This window comes from Delphinus delphis, chromosome 14 (genome assembly GCF_949987515.2).
Source record: "Delphinus delphis chromosome 14, mDelDel1.2, whole genome shotgun sequence".
NCBI lineage: Eukaryota > Metazoa > Chordata > Mammalia > Artiodactyla > Delphinidae > Delphinus > Delphinus delphis.
The window spans coordinates 24,331,992-24,350,175 of record NC_082696.1 but is presented as its reverse complement, the minus strand read 5'-3'; positions in this window follow the sequence as shown (position 1 = coordinate 24,350,175).

Genomic DNA, 18,184 nt, shown 5'->3' with positions numbered 1-18,184 from the left:
GAATTTAGGGGATGAGTGGAACCAACAACCTGACCTGAGTAGGACTAGATATTGACTAGTAAAGAGATGTCAGTCTTTCTTACTGTAATTGACTGAATCTGAAACATGAATACGGTGAAGTTAGCCAAAGAGGATACCCTGGGGCAAGGAAGATCACACAAGATTGAAGACTAGGATGATGGGAGCCACAAAGACCAAGATCAGAGAAGCTGCACCCAGATAGTATCTGAGAAAAGCAGGTGAAGATGCGGGCATTGAACATAAGTAAAACTCATGTTACCTGGCTAGTGAATGTGCTGCAGGCACTGTACAAGATAGACTTCCCAGAATAGTGAATGACAGGACTACTAGTCAGGGGAGGACAGGCATCTTCCTGGGGAAAGAGTCTTCAGGGAGCAAATAAGAAAGGTCTGTTTCCTGCTGGGGTGATAGGAGAGATGAAAAGAAGGCCTTACAGGATTGGAAGACTGGGAGACTCTCAGGAAGAGTGAAAATTTACTCTGCAAATTCAGAGTAAAATGTGCTGCGGTGCAGAGAAGGAATCTTCAGGTATTCCTAATCTTCGTTCCAAAATAGGCCCCCTGTACGAATGCCAGATGGGTCAACCTGGGAAGCCTCACACCAGGGACAAATATTAGAAAGTAAGACACTAAATAATAGAAGGCACTAAAAATTCACAAGACCTCACCCTGGTTTCTGAGTATACTAGATAAAAAGCAAGTCAGTAATTATATGCCAAGGAAAATTATTAGGACAACTCTTAGATATCTTGATATTTTGGGTAACTGTTTCACATTTGTTGTCATTATCTCCATCTAGTTTCCCATAGCGATTAATGACATTATCTTAAAGTGGAAGGGCCTGCCTGTGTACTTATTCTGGGATGTACCATGAAAGGGAGCATGTGGGAGAATCACATGGTATTCTGTCCTCTACCCTGGGAGAGCCTACCTTGGAGAAACACATTGGGACTGTAAAGTGACTCCAGGTTTGTCACTGGGAGTAGCTTGGAGGACTGTGACACAGCTGAGGATAAGCAAGAAGAAATTAGACTGCAAAGATGCCTTATCCCAGCCTCTAAGAAATTCCAAGAGATTCCTAAGCCTTCAAGAAATGATGGAACTACGTTATCTCAATCGAAGAAAAACGTAACATGTCGTAACGATTTGACAATGAACTCTCTGCTGGTTGGGAGGAAGTTGCCGTGCATAAACCTGGCATATTCATGGGTGCATGTGCTGTAACTTCTTGGAGCGAGATATGACAGAGAGCCTGCCAAGATCACCAAAGTCACCAATCCCCACTGCTCCGATGGTTCCTGTAGTAAAAAATATTACAGTCATAAGGAATCTTCAGTGAACCTCCAGGACCAGGTAAGGAAGTGAAACCATTTAGGGGTTGAGTAGGATTTTTTTTTCTCTTCATCCAGTTTGTGGACATGACTCTGAAAGAGAAAGGAGGGTAATAATTGGTTACATAGAAGGCATCCGAAGGAAAGAATTTGTCTTCTGGATCATGACAGGAATGTCAGGAAGATGTACTACTGAAAATGGAAAAGGGCACTGGATCAAAGTAGAGAACGTATTTAACAAGGATAAATGGATGAAGGGGAGGGAGAAAAATCAGGACCGACTACCATGTAGGTAGTAAGGACAGTGGGCATGGCAGAGTGTATAGTGGAGGTGGTTCTTAGTAATTATCATTCTTTCATTCATTCAACAAATAACAGAGAAGTTCACTAAGAATAATACTTACGACCTTAGAGAACTATCTGTGTCAACACAGAATAGGAGGTGACAAAATAACTCGAAGTTTCAAAGCACAAAATGAATATAATGTTATTGAGGGCATTAAGATTTGATGGGATAAAACTCAGCCTAAAAATATCAAGAGAAAGACATACTTTATTAAAAAACTTGTCTAGCAGAAGAAAAATAGAATAGTGCTATGTATAACTAAGGACACTTCCACGTGGAAGCAAAGGTAAAGCAAAAAGGCACAAGAGAAATAAACCAATCATACTGCCATGAGAATATACCTCAGACCACTTAGGAAGAGGAAAAATATGGATATTATGTTTTTGGTGTTAAATCTTGGTAGGAAGTAACCCTTTGCAGTTAACAGGAGACTATCTTTTGGAAAATTAACTTTGATAAAATTAAAGTATTTGATGAGCGTTTAACTTCTAATTTTCCATTTTTAATCTCTTAAAAAGAGGGCGAATACAAGAGAGGTAAACGTCAATATGGAAATTCTGAGGGGGATTAATAATAGTGAGGGAGTAACCAGAATCTTGGAGTTCAGACTACTGCAAAAGTCACATATGTCCCCTTGCCCAGTGTTCCTCAAGATGAGGTTCCTAGACACAGTAGTACCACACATTTTTGTTGGTCTGCAACAAGCTTAAAGTAAGTTCTGGAAACTTTTACAGTAATTTCCATCGCCACAACATTTTTACTGTTCAAAATTAAAACTGATCCCTTGCTCTCTTCCACTGGAGGCCCAAACACCACGCCTCTAGTAATGCAAGTACTCAACGCCCACATCGATGGGCGGCGGAAGATTGCCTTTGCCATCACGGCAGTTAAGGGTGTGGGGCAAAGATGGGCTTGTGTGGTGTTGAGGAAAGCAGACGGACCTCAGCAAGAGGGCAGGAGAGCCCACTTAGGATGAGGTAGAGCGTGTGATTACCATGATGTAGAATCCACGCCAGTGCAAGATCCCAGACAGAGGGACGTGAAGGATAGAAAATAGGTCCTGGCCAACGGTCTGGACAAAAAGCTCCGTGAAGACCTGGAGCGACTGAAGAAGATTCAGGCCCACAGAGGCTGCACCACTTCTGGGGATTTCGTGTCCGAGGCCAGCACACCAAGACCAGAGGACGCCGTGGCTGCACCGTGACTGTGTCCAAGAAGAAATAAATTTGTGGGAGTAGTCTGTTAATAAATAACTTATACAGTTAAAAAAACCCACAACTGATCCCTCACAGATGCTCTGACAAGCACTGTCCTAGTTCATGATAAAATAGAATTCAAAAAGTGTACTGCTCTTTGTTCTGAAAAGGAATACAGCTTATTAGGAAAAAGAACCTAAAGAGAAAACTAAAGAGTGAGGAAATCGGAGTGTACAGCTGGGGATTATTCCAATGGGACAAATGAGGGAAATCATCTAAAGAGTAAGGTGATTATATTAACAGCTCTCTTGATGAGAAAAGGGGGTGAAACCCTTTTATTGAGCACTTGTTTTCTACTGGACACTTTTATTTACATTATCTTATTTAATCTTCTCCCTTCAGATAAGTGCTATTTTTCTAATTTTTATGGAAGGGGGCATGAGGCTCAGTGACTTTAATAGGCTGCATGGTGGCCGCCCAAAAGATATGCACGCCCACATCCTAATTCCAAGAACATGTGAATATTACCTTATCTGGTCAAATGTGATTAAGTTAAGGATCTCAAGCGGAGGAGCTTATCCTAAATATATCCTAAATTCAATCACTCGTATCTTTATAAGATGGACGCACAGAGAAGATGAGGAAGCAACAAGTTCGTGGAAGGAGAGATAGGAGTGATGTGTCCACAAGCCAAGGGGTGCCCAGAACCATTAGGAGCTGGAAGAAGCAAAGAATGGATTCTTCCTAGAGCCTTCAGAGCCTGCAGACACTTGATTTTGGATTCTGGCCTCTGGAACTGTGAGGGAACAAATCTCTGATGGTCTAAGCCACCCAATTTGTGGTAATTTGTTATAACAACATTAGAAACCTAATACAGTGACCTAAAGTAACTTCTACAAAATGAAAAAAATATATATGATATTTAACCTCGGGCTAACTCTAAAGCTTTTTTACTCTGACGTATCACATAACAGCCTTCCAGACTTTATAATGCCTGGATAAATGATTAGGAATATATTGAAAGGATAGGGAGAGCACAGATAAATAAAGAGTATAAGATGTGGCGTCATGTACTAGGTGGGAATCTTGGTTCCTCTACCCACTTACTTGTCTTCTCAAAGTCTCAGTTCCCTCAACTGAAAATATCACGTTATTGTGAGGATTGAGCACAATAACATACCTGTAATTTTCTTTGCAACTTGTGCAGCACTAGCCCAATGCTAATTACCAAGACCAATTCTTTCCTCAAGAGAGACTGAAGAGACAACGTTGGTAGTACCCCATCCATTCACTCTTTCTCTGTTGCAGATGCAGTGGCACTGGATTGCCCACCTTCCTGCCACGGCAGATGGCAAGGCGAGCATCCTCCTGTTTCAGGATGCACAGTCCTAATATCACGTGCCGACAGGAGCAACAGAAAGCCCCTGAGCCTGCTGAGCAATTTCTACTTGAAAGAAAACCTCAGCAGCTACCAGGCCAAAACAAAATAGTTATTTTTGGCAGATCTTTTCTTCAGGATTCAGAGAGACAATAGTAAATAACTCTATTCAACAGGCCAGCTCATTTTTACTTGTTTATTTACACCCTGCCTTGTTCCAGAAAGGATTTAAGGTGGATTACCTATTAATACTACACAAGATAAGTGAAAAATAAGTGGTGAGGAAAGTAGGACAACAGGAAAATGAAACTCAGAAAAATAAGAAACCAGGAATGAGTTAGACTCACCGTGTTTAGTGAGGATTTTCCCTCACCAGGGGTGGCCATGAGTGTGTCTCTAAGCTTTCTTGCTGTTAATATAAAAAACGGCTCTAAAGCAAGGTCCCCAGCAACATTCTCTTTAGGATGTGATTTCAGCCTGCCCAGGGCACTGGCTATGGGTGATCAAGGCCATAAAGATCTTGACACTGAGCATAACAGTCATCATTTTAGCCTGGATTAAAAAAGAAAAAAAATCAGTAAAGCATCAATGAAATTTGTATCTTTGAGGAACATAACTTCCTGATGTCGTGCATAATATAAACTAGCTATAAAATTTATATTTACAGAACTGTTGACTCACTAACTGTACAGGGTGATTAACTATAAATCAGGCAAGCAAAAGGGGACATCTACCAAAAAGGATGACTTTGGTTTTAGAACCGTTCATCTGTAACCCTTCTTTTTGGTACTAATCAGGGCAAGCTTGATCTGCAGCACTCTCTCTTCATGGTAATAAACTTACTGTCTGCTTATAAGAGAATGTCTATTTTTCTCTTCTCTAGAATGGGGGAAATGCATCCAGCTTATAGAAGAGTGTCATTAAATTATTAAGATTCAAATTGAAAGGAAAAGGGCAGTTGGAGCACGTCTCTATTTTTACTTCACTGAAATCACTATTAAAGATGAATTGAGCTAGCTTTTGGGGAGTGAATTGTGCAGCTAATTCACAGGGTGGGCGGGGGGGAGCCCTTCATGGTGTTGCGATGCTTAAAATAAAAGAGTTTATAAGGGTTATATTAAGGTATTTTATAGTGAAAATTGATGATGGGTAAGTAGCTATGGCCCTCATGCCCCTTTTAATCCTGAATTCCCTCTCTCTGCTCTCTGGCAGGGATTGGTAAATTTCTTCTGCAAAGGGCTAGATGGTAAATATTTTAGGCTTTGTGGGCCTTATGTTTTCTGCTGTGACTGTCCAACTCTGCAATTGCAGCGCAAAATCAGCCATAGACAGCTCGTCAGTTAATGAGTGTAGCTGTGTTCCATTAAAGCTTTTTTTAACGAAAGCAGGTGGCAGGGGACTTGGCCCATGAGCCATGGTTTGCCGAATCCTGCTCTGTGACATAGAACGTGGGGTTTTAAATCCTTGTTCAACGTTTTCACTGTATTCTGAACAACGTTTCTGAGAGAAATTTTGCCTGACAGCCTACCTCCCTGAAGGTGATGGGAGCGCCCTCCCTTTAGGTTAGAAGACCTTGATTTTTGAAATAGATCACTGCCTCCTGCATACCGGTTTTCTAAATCATGGACTGCTCCATTCCACCGATAAGACTGAAAAGCTGAAAAGCTATGTTCTCGGCCTCCAGCCTAACCCCTACCTCAGTATATCAGAGCCTAGCCATGTGTCCAGGTCCGACTGGGACACACATGAGGGAGATACCTTAGTGGGCACAATCATAACTCTTGATTTTAAAAAGTTCAGGCTTGCCTCAAGCCAGTTATAGGAACATTCATACATGTACAATGTCACCTTTTCTTTTTTAGAAGATCCTCACAGAATAACAGTTGGACACTACTCCATCTTTTATTAAGGACTGTATATAAAAGTGACCCTTTGGAGGGTATATTTCCTCCTTTGTAAAATTGCTGTTGAAGACACTTTCCATTAGATTGTTTTGTGTTCTTCATGTAAAACTTTGTGATTCCTCTTAGAGTTTAGAGGGACGACAGAAGTGCTTCTCTTGTTATGCTTCCTGTTATTAACCAGACAAGGCAGTATAACTTCTCCTATGCCACCCGTTCGTCCTACTTTTTAGCTGTGTTTCCAAAACGTAAAGCTAAGTACATGTTCCGTTGCACAGGTTATAAATAGTCGAGGTCTTCTTACCCATCTATGTCTTCCTTTCCATTCTTGGTCTTTTCATTTTTTTTCTGTTTTTTTTTTTTGAGGGGGGAGGGGGCATCTGATTGTATTTGTATCTTAATATAGAATACCATAGAAGTATAAATAACAAGTAAATAATAAAGTTTGGGCTTGTTGAAAATGTTAGAGACCACAAAAGGACAACTTCATCTGTGTTTGAAACTAGAAAAACAAGGAAGTGATCACCAAGCTGCCTGGGGCAGATGGTGTAATGATAACAGATAACAAAACTATTGAATTTATATTTTACTTTCAAATTCTGCTGCAAGGAAAGTGGTCTCCAGGCTGGAAGAATAAGAACAAATAATACCTTGAATTATTTTTTTGAATTCCTTGTTTTCTTGGAATTTATTTAATTTTTTTTTTTTTTTTTTTTTTTTTTTTTACACCTTGTCCCATTGTATTTTCACCCTGGGAGGTGGTCACAGTAGTTATTATTATCCTGCTTTACTAAGGAGGAAATTGTGACTCAGTGTTAAATGACTTGTGCACACTCACAAACAATGCAAAGAGGGAGTTGACTGCAACTCTGTGTAAATAAGTAGACAGTAAGGCAAAGCCTGGTCGCTTTAAATAAATTTTGGTTGTCAGCACTGGATGCGAGTTACGCCAGCCTACTGAGAAAACTGGGGTGCGGTGCAAATAGGAGATGCTCAAAATATGTTTTTGAATGAGTGAATTGAGCTGAGCATTAATCTTAGTAAATTACTGAGGTATTGCAGAGACCAAAAGATGAATAAATAAGGGAAATCTCAGTCCATTTTTCAAAAAGAGGGAGAGATTCCACAATCCATAAATAGGTCAACTATTCTCAGAGGCGATCCCAGAAAAAAATCAAGAATGGACTTTCAAGCTAATGGCTTTGAGTATTAACGAAGGAATGTAGTGGTTACTAGGAGCGAACATAGGTTCGTAAGGAATGCCATGTTATGCTTGCTTAATTTATTTTCTTGCTTTTGAAACAGAGCTACTGTAAGATCAGAGGATTGACTAGGAAAATTTAATTTTCACAATAATATCATAAAAATAGCAACCACTTCTTGAACACTAACTATATGGCAGACCCTGGCTGCCTTATTTCATTTAGTCCCATAATGGTCCCAGTGCATAGGTATGTTTCTATCTCCCTTGTTTCAGATAAGACAGAGGTTCAGAGAGAGCAAGTAATTAAAGTCACATTGCTAGCGAGTGACTGAGCTGGAGTCAAAGCCAGATTTGTCTGACTCAAAGCCATTGGTGGTAAGTCACTACAGCACCATTTCGTGTTGACACACAGCAGGGCTCATAAGATCTTTGAGGTGAAGGTGAACTAAAGATCTACAGGTTGGGTCACACTATCTTTACATAAATTCACAGCAGGTTGAAAACAAATCTAAGGCAGGTTGATTAGTATTTTGGTCTTAGTCTGCTCAACATTTGAATCTATAAAGACATAGAAAACATACTTATCCCTTCTGCAGTGGACAAAACCAAGAAGAGAAGCCAATCTTACCACTGCTATAAGCTAACATTTGCATGGTGTGTCTCATTTTACAAAATACTTTCACTTAGCTTGTCACATTTGATTCTCTCTCACAACTCTATAAAGAAGACTTACCACTAGCTCCCAAACTCTCCCTCTTGCCCACCCCCGCCACCCGCCTTTTTTTTTTTTTACAATGAGCAGAAATGAGGTTCAGGGAAATCAAATGACTCAATCAGAGTCATGGTGAATAATCTGGGGACTTCTGTTTTCTGTCACACTGCAACAGATATGGAGTCATGATTAGAAATAATATCAAGACATGCAAATGCCAGATCAAAATTATTAAGATGAAATATGAAGGTGATGAATGTGAAGTCTAACACTGAAGGAAAAAGTATGTTTTTGTTGAATGCGTAATGTAAGCCAACATTTCACTCTGATTACTAATAATACTAATTTAATTTTAGCCTGGATTAATGGAAACATAATGTCTACATCACAATAAGCAGTATTTCCACTGAACATGTAACTTTTCAAAACATACATGGACCCATATTTGCTGGGCCTAGTATTTATTAAAATCTCAGACTAAGTAGAGTGCACCTAAAGGCAAGTAAATACTGAAGAGACCATGGGCTGCATTTGATTGTGGAAGGGAATGAGGAAATGCATAGAAACTCTGATTGGTTTCAAATTTTTAAAATTATCACGTGGAAGAGGAAAGATTAAGATTTGTTCTGTGTTGGTTGGTCTAGGTCCAGCAGGTGTTGGTGTACAACAAGACAAAAAGCACAAAGGTTTAAGTATCAGACAGTCAGATTTTGGCTCAACATAAAAAATAATTCTAACAGTGGAGCAGTTCCTGAGGAAATGAGCGTAGTGAGTTTTTAACATTTAACTTATTTAAACGAAACAGAGAGCCAAAAGCAATTCATTCATTTCTCCCATTCCCCACTCTTTACCGTGGCAGCTACCAATCTGCCTGTTCTCTCTGTCTGTGAGCTTGTATTTTGTTGTTTGTTTGTTTTTTTAGATTTCATGTATAAGAGAGATCATATAGTGTTTGTCTTTCTCTGTATGGCTTATTTCACTTAGCATAATGCTCTTGAAGTCCATCCATGTTATCACAAATGGCAAGAGGTCGTTCTTTTTTATGACTGAATAATATTCCATTGGCTAAATATACCACAATTTCTTTATTCATTCATCCACTGATGGACAGTTAGGTTGTTTCCATATCTTGGCTATTGTAAATAATACTGCAGTGAACACGGGGGTGTACATATCTTTTCAAATTAGTGTTTTTATTTTCTTAAAATAAATACCCAGAAGTAGAATTGCTGGATCATATGGTAGTTCTATTTTTAATTTTTTGAGGACTGTCCATCATGTTTTCCATAGTGGCTGCACCAATTTACATTACCACCAGCAGTGTACAAATGTTCCCTTTTCTCTACATCCCCATCAACACTTTTTATTTCTAGTATTTTTGATAATAGCCATTTTAACGGGTATGAGGTGATAACTCATTGTGGGTTTTTTTACTATAAATTTATTTATTTTATTTTATTTATTTATTTTTGGCTGCGTTGGGTCTTCGTTGCTGCACATGGGCTTTCTCTAGTTGTGGCGAGCTGGAGCTACTCTTCACTGTGGTGTGCGGTCTTCTCATTGCAGTGGCTTCTCTTGCTGCAGAGCACGGGCTCTAGGGTGCACGGGCTTCAGTAGTTGTGGCTCATGGGCTCCAGAGCGCAGGCTCAGCAGTTGTGGTGCTTGGAGCTTAGTTGCTCTGAGGCATGTGGGATCTTCCCGGACCAGGGATTGAACCCGTGTCCCCTGCATTGGCAGGCGGATTCTTAACCACTGTGCCACCAGGAAAGTCCCGCTCTCATTGTGGTTTTGATTTGCATTTCCCTGGTGATTAAAGACATAGAGCATCTTTTCATGTACCTGTTGGCCATCTGTGTGACTTCCTTGGAAAAATGTCTATTCAGATCTTCTGCACATTTTTCACTTGGATTGTTTTGTTATTTTTGCTATTGAGTGTTCTTTACATATTTTGGATATTAGCCCCTTATCAGATATATGATTTGTAAATATTTTCTTCCATTCCTTAGGTTGCTTTTTCATTCTGTTGATGGTTTTCCTTAGCTGTGCAGAAGCTTTTAGTTTGACATAGTCACACTTTTTAATTTTTGCTTTCATTGCTTTTGCTTTTAGTGTCAAATTCAAAAATCATTGCTCTGACCTATGTCAAGGAGCTTTTTGCCTATGTTTTCATCTAAGAATTTTACGGTTTCAGGTCTTGCATTTAAGCCTTTAAACCATTTCAAGTTAACTTTTGTGATTGGTGTAAGACAGTGGTAAAATTTCATTCTTTTGCATGTGGCTGTCCAATTTTTCCAGCACCATTTATTGAAGAGACTGTCCTTTCCCCATTGTATATCCTTGGCTCTTTTGTCATAAACTAATTGACCATATATGTGTGGGTTTATTTCTGGGCTCTTTATTCTTTTCCATTGATCTATGTGTCTGTCTTTTTTTTTTTGCGGTACACGGGCCTCTCGCTGCTGTGGCCTCTCCCGTTGCGGAGCACAGGCTCCGGACGCGCAGGCTCAGCGGCCATGGCTCACGGGCCCAGCCACTACGCGGCATGTGGGATCCTCCTGGACCGGGGCACGAACCCATGTCCCCTGCATCGGCAGGCAGACTCTCAACCACTGCGCCACCAGGGAAGCCCTATGTGTCTGTTTTTATGCCAATACCATGTTATTTTATGTAGAGGCTTTTATTATAAAGTATAAAAATACCTCAGTGATAAATGATATTCTCTTTCCCTTCCCCCAACTATCTCTCTCTCTCTCTGTCACACACACACACACACACACACACACACACACACACACACACACACACACACAATATCTCCTGTCATTTGAATGTTAGTTCCTTGGTAGCAGGGATTTTGTCTTGTTTTTTATGAATTGAATTTTGTTCTTCAAAACTTATATGTTGAGATCTAAACCCCAGTACCTCAGAATGTGATCTTATTTGAAAATAGGGTTGTTGCAGATGTAATTAATTAATGTGAGGTCATACTGAAGTAGGGTGGGCCCTAATTCAATATGATTGATATCCTTATAAAAGGGGAAATTTGGACAGGGACATGCACACAGGGAGAATGCCATGTGAAGATGAAGGTAGAGGATCTGGGTGATGCTTCTACAAAACAAGGGACGTCAAGACATTTAAACCACAAGAAGTTAGGAGAGAGGCATAAACAGTTCCTCCCTCAAAGCTCTGAGAAGGCGACAACACTGCTGACATATTGATCTTGGACTACTGGCCTCCAAAACTGTGAGACAATACATTTCTGCCATTTAAGCCACGTGGTTCACGGTATTTTGTTATGGCAGCCCCAGTAAACTAATAACGTGCTGTATTCCTGTATCTAGAACTGTGACTAGATAGAGTAGGCATTTTATAAATATTTTTTGAGTGACTGTTGAGTGAATAAATAAATGGCTGAATGAGTGAATATACATCATCCCAGGAAAGTCATTTATTTTTTCTAGTCCTCAGTGTTGTCATTTGTAAAATGACATTCGCCACAGTGTAGAAGATTTATACAGTTCTCGTCTCTTCTACTACATTCATAGAAAAGAACTCTTATGACAGAAAAATTGATCGCATATTAGAAGTTATCAAGAAAGCTTATTTAATCAGAATCTCTATTGAAAAATACAGGCAGACATGGGTTTTAAGGATGATTGAAATTTTAATTTGACCTGAGGCAAAAGTCTGAAATGAATAATTTCCTGAGTTTGCTTTTAGATTGTGATCCTGTGTTTTTTCTTGACGAATTTATCATCTATTTATAGAAATTAGGTCAGTGAGACTGTGTGAGTTATAGGCAAAGCGATTTCATCGCACTCCAGGCTCAACTATGTTTCAGAATCGAATCTTCCTTACTGTGGAGTTGAGCCATCAGCAAAGAAATGGTACAGGAATTGAATTAGAGCCGAATGCAGAAAATTGCCTTCATGTTTGAGAAGCTTGGGTGTGCCATTACCTGAGATGATATTAAATTTATCCATGTGCCTTCAAATAATAAGCTTTGGCGAAGGAGCTAGAGGAACAGAAAATCAACAGAACTCCAGAGAGTGATCTGGATGTGATGAGATTTACTAGTCTGGATGCCTTCTGGAAAGCCGCAGCTGGCCAGAATGAGCTTATGTTTTCAGTTCTTCAAGACTGGCCTAGGTGGGCTCTCCAGTGCTGATCTGCAGAGGTGATTTTCCAGAAACCCAGTCCACTGGACAGAGCCATGGTTCTATTTCCCTTTTTAGATCCTTTACCTTCCAATGGTCTTGCAGGGCCCTATTCTCTCTCTTTCTCTTGGTCTCTGTCTCTGTCTCTTTCTCGGTGTTCAGAACCTTTGATCCCTCCTGTGTGTAACTTTTCCAAGTGTCCTATCATTGAAAGTTAACATCCTCCACTTGGTTCTTTTTCCTTCTACTCCTCAGAAACTCATATTTCCTGAGATGGATCTTCACTCCAATAAAAGACATTGACACCTCGGTGTGCAAAACTCTTAGATTCATAGGGGATGAGTGAGAAGGGCAAAACATTTACAGCTCCAATAGGAGTTAGATGCATCTTCTCTCACTAGTAGTCTGCTACGCCCTATGGGGAAAATATTTTAAGCTAGAATTTTGGTACTTTTGGCTTCACTAACTCTTGGGTTCTTTTAGGTACCCACCACAGTGTTAAATATACGAAATTAAAATCAGCAAAGAGCAGAACATGCCTTTTACTTTCCCACCCCCTACCCCAGTTTTGCAAATGGGTCAGCAAAAATAGTGTCCTTGATGTGGGCAAGGGTGTAAATTCATACAGTGAAAACTCAAACGGAAAACAGATCCCAAGAACAGAGGCTATATTTCAAATCTTTGGATTATGGAGAGCAGTTAGAGAAGAAATCTTAAATGTCATCTAATTTAACTCACTTATTTTACAGATTAGGAAACAGAACGCTCTGGGCGAGAGATCTTCTGACTAGCAGACCCTATATTCTTCATGTACTTCTATATTTTTATGTCTTTTGGATTTTTGTTTGTGTGTTCGTTTTTCTTCCTTGCATTATCTCTGCCTGATCTAGGGCAAAAAATGTGTATAAAATAAGAGGGTGGGTGAATCAACCAAGATCACAGCGCTAGCAAAGTGAAAGAACTTGGATGGGACCCCGTGTATCCTGGTTCTTAGTTCCTTGCTCTGTGATTTGAGCATTAAAGCAAATCAAGACTGGGTGAAGATTAGAATCTGTAGTCCCTAGCCCCTTGGGTAAAACAGGCTGCTGGGTTATTCTGTACAGTCTAATGTTTGCTATCAGTCTCTGTGGCAACTGTTCTAAGTCTCTTCTGGAGGACGGAGTAATAGTCCCCATCTGAGAGTCCGAATATCAAGGATCCTCTCCTCAGAAATATGTACATACACAATTTGCACAGAAATTCAGTTGATTCACATAATTGAGGACAGACCCCTAGACTGTGAACTAGTGGTCTATATATTAATGTCAACTAATGGTTATTGAATGTTTTCTATGTTCTGGGCGTTATTCTGAGGACTTTACATGTGCTATATCATTTAATTCCTGCAACACTTAAAAGCAGTTTCCATTCTTATTTCCATTTTACAGAAAAAAGAGACATTTAGAGAACATCTGATTATTTAACACTATTTTAAAAATACTGACGATGCCAGGTGCTAAGGATAAAATGGTGCAAAAAAACAAACAAAAAAAAGGCACAGTGCCTGCCCCCGTCAAGCTTGGAATCCAGTGAAACAGGCTGATTACATGTTTACAGAGAAATGTGCCATGAAGCAAACAGACATGGGCGAGTGTGTCAGGCAGTGATAATAACACTTATAAGTGGACTGTAAAATCCTTTGCTAGAGGTCAACACCAAAGGACAGACCCCAAACTCAAACCAGGTCCATCTGCCCCCAAAGTCAGCCCCTGCCCCATCGTTGCAACAGTTGAGTTCTTCTAACTATGATGACTTTTGGTGATACTTTATAATATCCTGTCCTGGTCTCCTCCATGACTGTGAGATACACTTTCCTGAAGCACCCAAAGCAGTGCTTCTTGGACCATCTATGGTGAAAGACCAAGTGTTAAAATTTTCAGTTTGTTACACTGTGCTCTGATACTTTTGTCCTTATTTTCTGCCTTAGCCCGCAAGCTTGTCCCCATGTCTGGATGGGCTCTAAGTAGGAACACAGAGAATCTTGGGTAATTATGGGTTCATGTTTGGTCATTTCCTGCCTCACCCTAGATATGGAGGGATTATGCATCTAGACTGGTAACTTAATTTGGTAAAAAAAAAATCTCTATTTCTAAAAAATTACCTAAAAGTGCTTCAGGCTCTCGCTGTTGCCCCCATATCTGCAAAGCCTTGCCCCAAACAATTGGGCCTTTATTTCTTCTTTCCAGAGCAACAGCTTGCTGACACACGTGATTCCCAGGCCCGGGGCTGGAGCCCTGCCCAGAGTGACAGGGGTAGGTACCTGGGCCACGTATGACTTGCAGTCTGTCGTCCAGCTGATGTACTTGGCGTGCTATTGCCGGCGAACATGCCGCACATGACAAACAGAAACACAGTGCTAATTTCAAGGTCTATTAGAAACACAAGGCGGTAGAAATAACGGCTGATGGACAGAAATGGTAGGAATTGGCAGGTTAAGAAATCTTCTTCTAAAAACTTCTAGGGGATGTCGACAAACACGGGGAAATAAATACACTTTACGATCATAAAAATGTGCCTGACAATGGGCTTTTGAATGAGCACAGTGAGGGACTAAAGTGGATGATATGTGACCGTGGTTTTTGCCCCCCACCATCCAGAACTACTGATAAGGTCAGGCTGAGAACAAGCATCTGTGCATGAATGTAAAAGCTATTGGAATGCAGAGTGTTCCCAGCTACTACATTAATAACTTTCAACAACCTTCACTCCTGGACATGATGTAATTAATTTTTGAACTGGGGAAGCAAGATGGTCTGTGGTCTGATATTTTCATTTGAAAGCAAGTGGGAAGACAAAAGCAAACAGGCTTTTTGGCTATGAGGGAATAAATGACCTTCCAAGTAAGGAATTTAAACCGGAGCTTTCGACTTCAGAGGGGATGGGGCTGGAGAACATTTTTGTAGCAGAAATTTAAGGTGGAGAAATGGTTGTGGGTTACAGGGCCCCCCATCTCCCCCAGCATGTGCGCCCTTCCCCATTACACGAGCCACTCTCAAGGGTTCTGGTGGCCCTAAACCCCTTTTGAACAGAAAAACATTATTGCTAACAGTTTTTGTTTTTTTTTTTAAACACAGGGCTGGCATGCCAGCACATGCTTGGATGCTCTCACAGTTACATATAAACTTAAAAAGAGGCCCCCCTTTCCCCCTAGCCTGACTCATACTCCATGCATCATATAACCAGTATTTGGAAAGGCTATGAAGAACGCTTGGGGCAGTTGGATATATTTTGTCCAATAGTGGGAGTGACAAAAACAGGTGATCTAGAAGCGGGTAGGAGTGTAAAGCTGGGGGGTGCATGTAGGGTGGGGCGGGAGTCGTGAAAGATGGAAGGAAAGATTGTCGTACTTCTTGACTATTCCTTAGGACATTTAAGATAACAGAACATTTTAAAGATGGAAGAGACCTTAGAAATCTGAAATGGAGATTCAGAGGTTATGCACTGCCAGTGCAAAATCCTACAGCTAGAGAGGAACTAGCCTCCAAACACTCTCTGTATAGCACAGACCCCACTTTGCACCACAGAACCTGTTTGAGAATCTGATGAAGCCTGCAGACACTTTCTTCTGAAAAACAAAACTACACATAATATTTCCTGAACGTTTCAAAGGAATTATGGACTCCTTAAGTTCATCAATGAACCTGAGGGACTGATGAATTTTCTGTTGTATTAAGGTTATCAACCGAGCATACAAATAACGTTCAGACTAGGTTTTAAGTCTCTCCTTTCTACTTATTGGCTGTTTGAGCACAAGCAAGCAGGCAATATATCTAGGCCTCAGTTTCCTGACGTACGAAATAGATATAATGATAGTGTCTATTCCTAGGTTATCGTGAAGATGAACTGCCATAATGAGTTTAAGGAAGCCTGGCAGTGGGAAGGACAAGCCATGTTGCTATAGTTGTGGTTGTTATCGACCTCCATGCTCATTGAGCTGTGTCCTCTGTGGTTGGCTGTTGATGGGCTCCTCGAGATCCAGGTCTCCTGAATTTCTTCCTGTCCTTTGCCTTTTGCTTGCTTCCAGCATAAATCTGTTTGCTTCCTGATTGTTCTCCTTTCCTTAAGGGTCTCTCCTTCTCACCACATGAAAGGCAGCCTGTGTTAGAATGTCTTGATAAATTTGCTGTGCGGAAATCCATTAGAAGGAAGTGCTAGGAAATAAGATTGTTGGAGAAAAGAGTACATCTGTGAAGTGCTTCCTTACTGCAGTGGAGATCAAACAGTAGAACAAGTGGAAATACCAGGTCTGCAAGAATGGTTTGAAGTCATGTTATTATTTCAACTTCCCTTTAATAATTGCAGGGAAAAAATGTTTTTTTTTAAATACAGTTCATTTTTTTAATCTAAATTTTCAGTGTGGAAAACTTCTATTTTTAATATCAATTTCTCGTGCTGATGTACTTAAATTACTTGCAACTTCTAATGAGTTCCACCACCTGACTCCACCCCAATTTCTTCAAATCCGTGCTGAGAAACAGAAAGGTAGCCTCAAGAGGAAGAGGAATGTTAAAAATACTGAGCAGAGAGGAACCTGCTTACATCATCCTCCTTCTAATTTAGGTTGTCTGTTTTTCAGTATCAGAAGTTCTCCTGGGGACTGGTGTAGGGTGAATTATATGAAATTTTGGAAACTGAGTCTCCAAAGATAGTTTGGTGTAAGCCTCAAAGCTTTCCTTCTACCTGATAAAGGTTGACCAGAAGACTGATAACTTCTCGGGGGTGGGGGGGGGGGAGTTGTTTGTTTGTTTGGGTTTTTTGGTGCCAATTCAACTCCCTCCCACTTACACTTGAAAGTAGGACTTCAAGGTACTTTACCACTGAAATCAGAAAGCAGCCTTTAAATAGTTCCAGAACAGCAAAAGTCTACATTCTCATTAGGCTAACAACTGAGTTTACCTTCCCCCACACAACAATTATAAGAGCCAGAAGAGCAAGTTTCTGAATTTCTGATGCTTTATGATTAGAGGTAGTCATTCTCTTCTCTGTTGTCCTTTCACTATTGACCTGGTAGGAATGAGAGTGAAGTGCCAGTGATGATCTTAGGAACAAAGTCTTCCTCCTTGTAGGGATGGTGGTCATGTCACAGTTCCCCCAAGAGCTGCATCTGAGGGGTCATAAAATGAAGCAGCTTTGCATAAAGTGTCTTAGGGGTAATGCTGTCACTCTCTTTGCTCTTAGATTTGGGTTCAAAGCCCTCCTTTACTATCTTCTAGCTAAAAAGCCTGGACAACTTACTTACTTTTAGATTTGTAAACTTTTGTTTCTTTCTCTGGAGACATAGAGCCATTGGTGGAACCAGTCCATGTACAGTGTCTGGCACATAGCATATATGTCCTCATCTTGGGACAGGGAGTTTCATCTTGGACAGTGACTAACTGTCCTGGAGGATGGGAACATGCCTTTTGAAGAATGACTTAATCTCCAGAGTTAGTGGAGATGGCAGGTTCGGAATTGGAGTGTGTGTATATTGGGAAGGGGTGTTTCTACTCATTGAAGATAATGAGCTTTTCCTCTAACTTGTTATAAACATACACTAGAACCTTTCTTCACTGATTTTACTCAGTGTCTCGTAAGAGTGTCAACAAAGAAATCAGTTAGATTGGTACAGGGCCAGCTCATCAGGTGATTTGTTAACAGAGACCACATCCATTTGTTATTAACTTTGGCATGATATGCTGAAAAGAGAATTGAACTGGGCAGTACAAGGAGAAACATTTATTCCACTTATACATATTAACACCTACTCTGTCCCAGGTGCTGGGCTGGGTGCTAAAGATACAAAGATGAGGGAATCCAACATCACATTGCTGAGAGATTCTTATGTAGTATTTCTCAACTGGAATCCAAGGATTTTCAGGGATTGGAAGTTCCAGAAGAACTCTTTTTTTTTTTTTGGC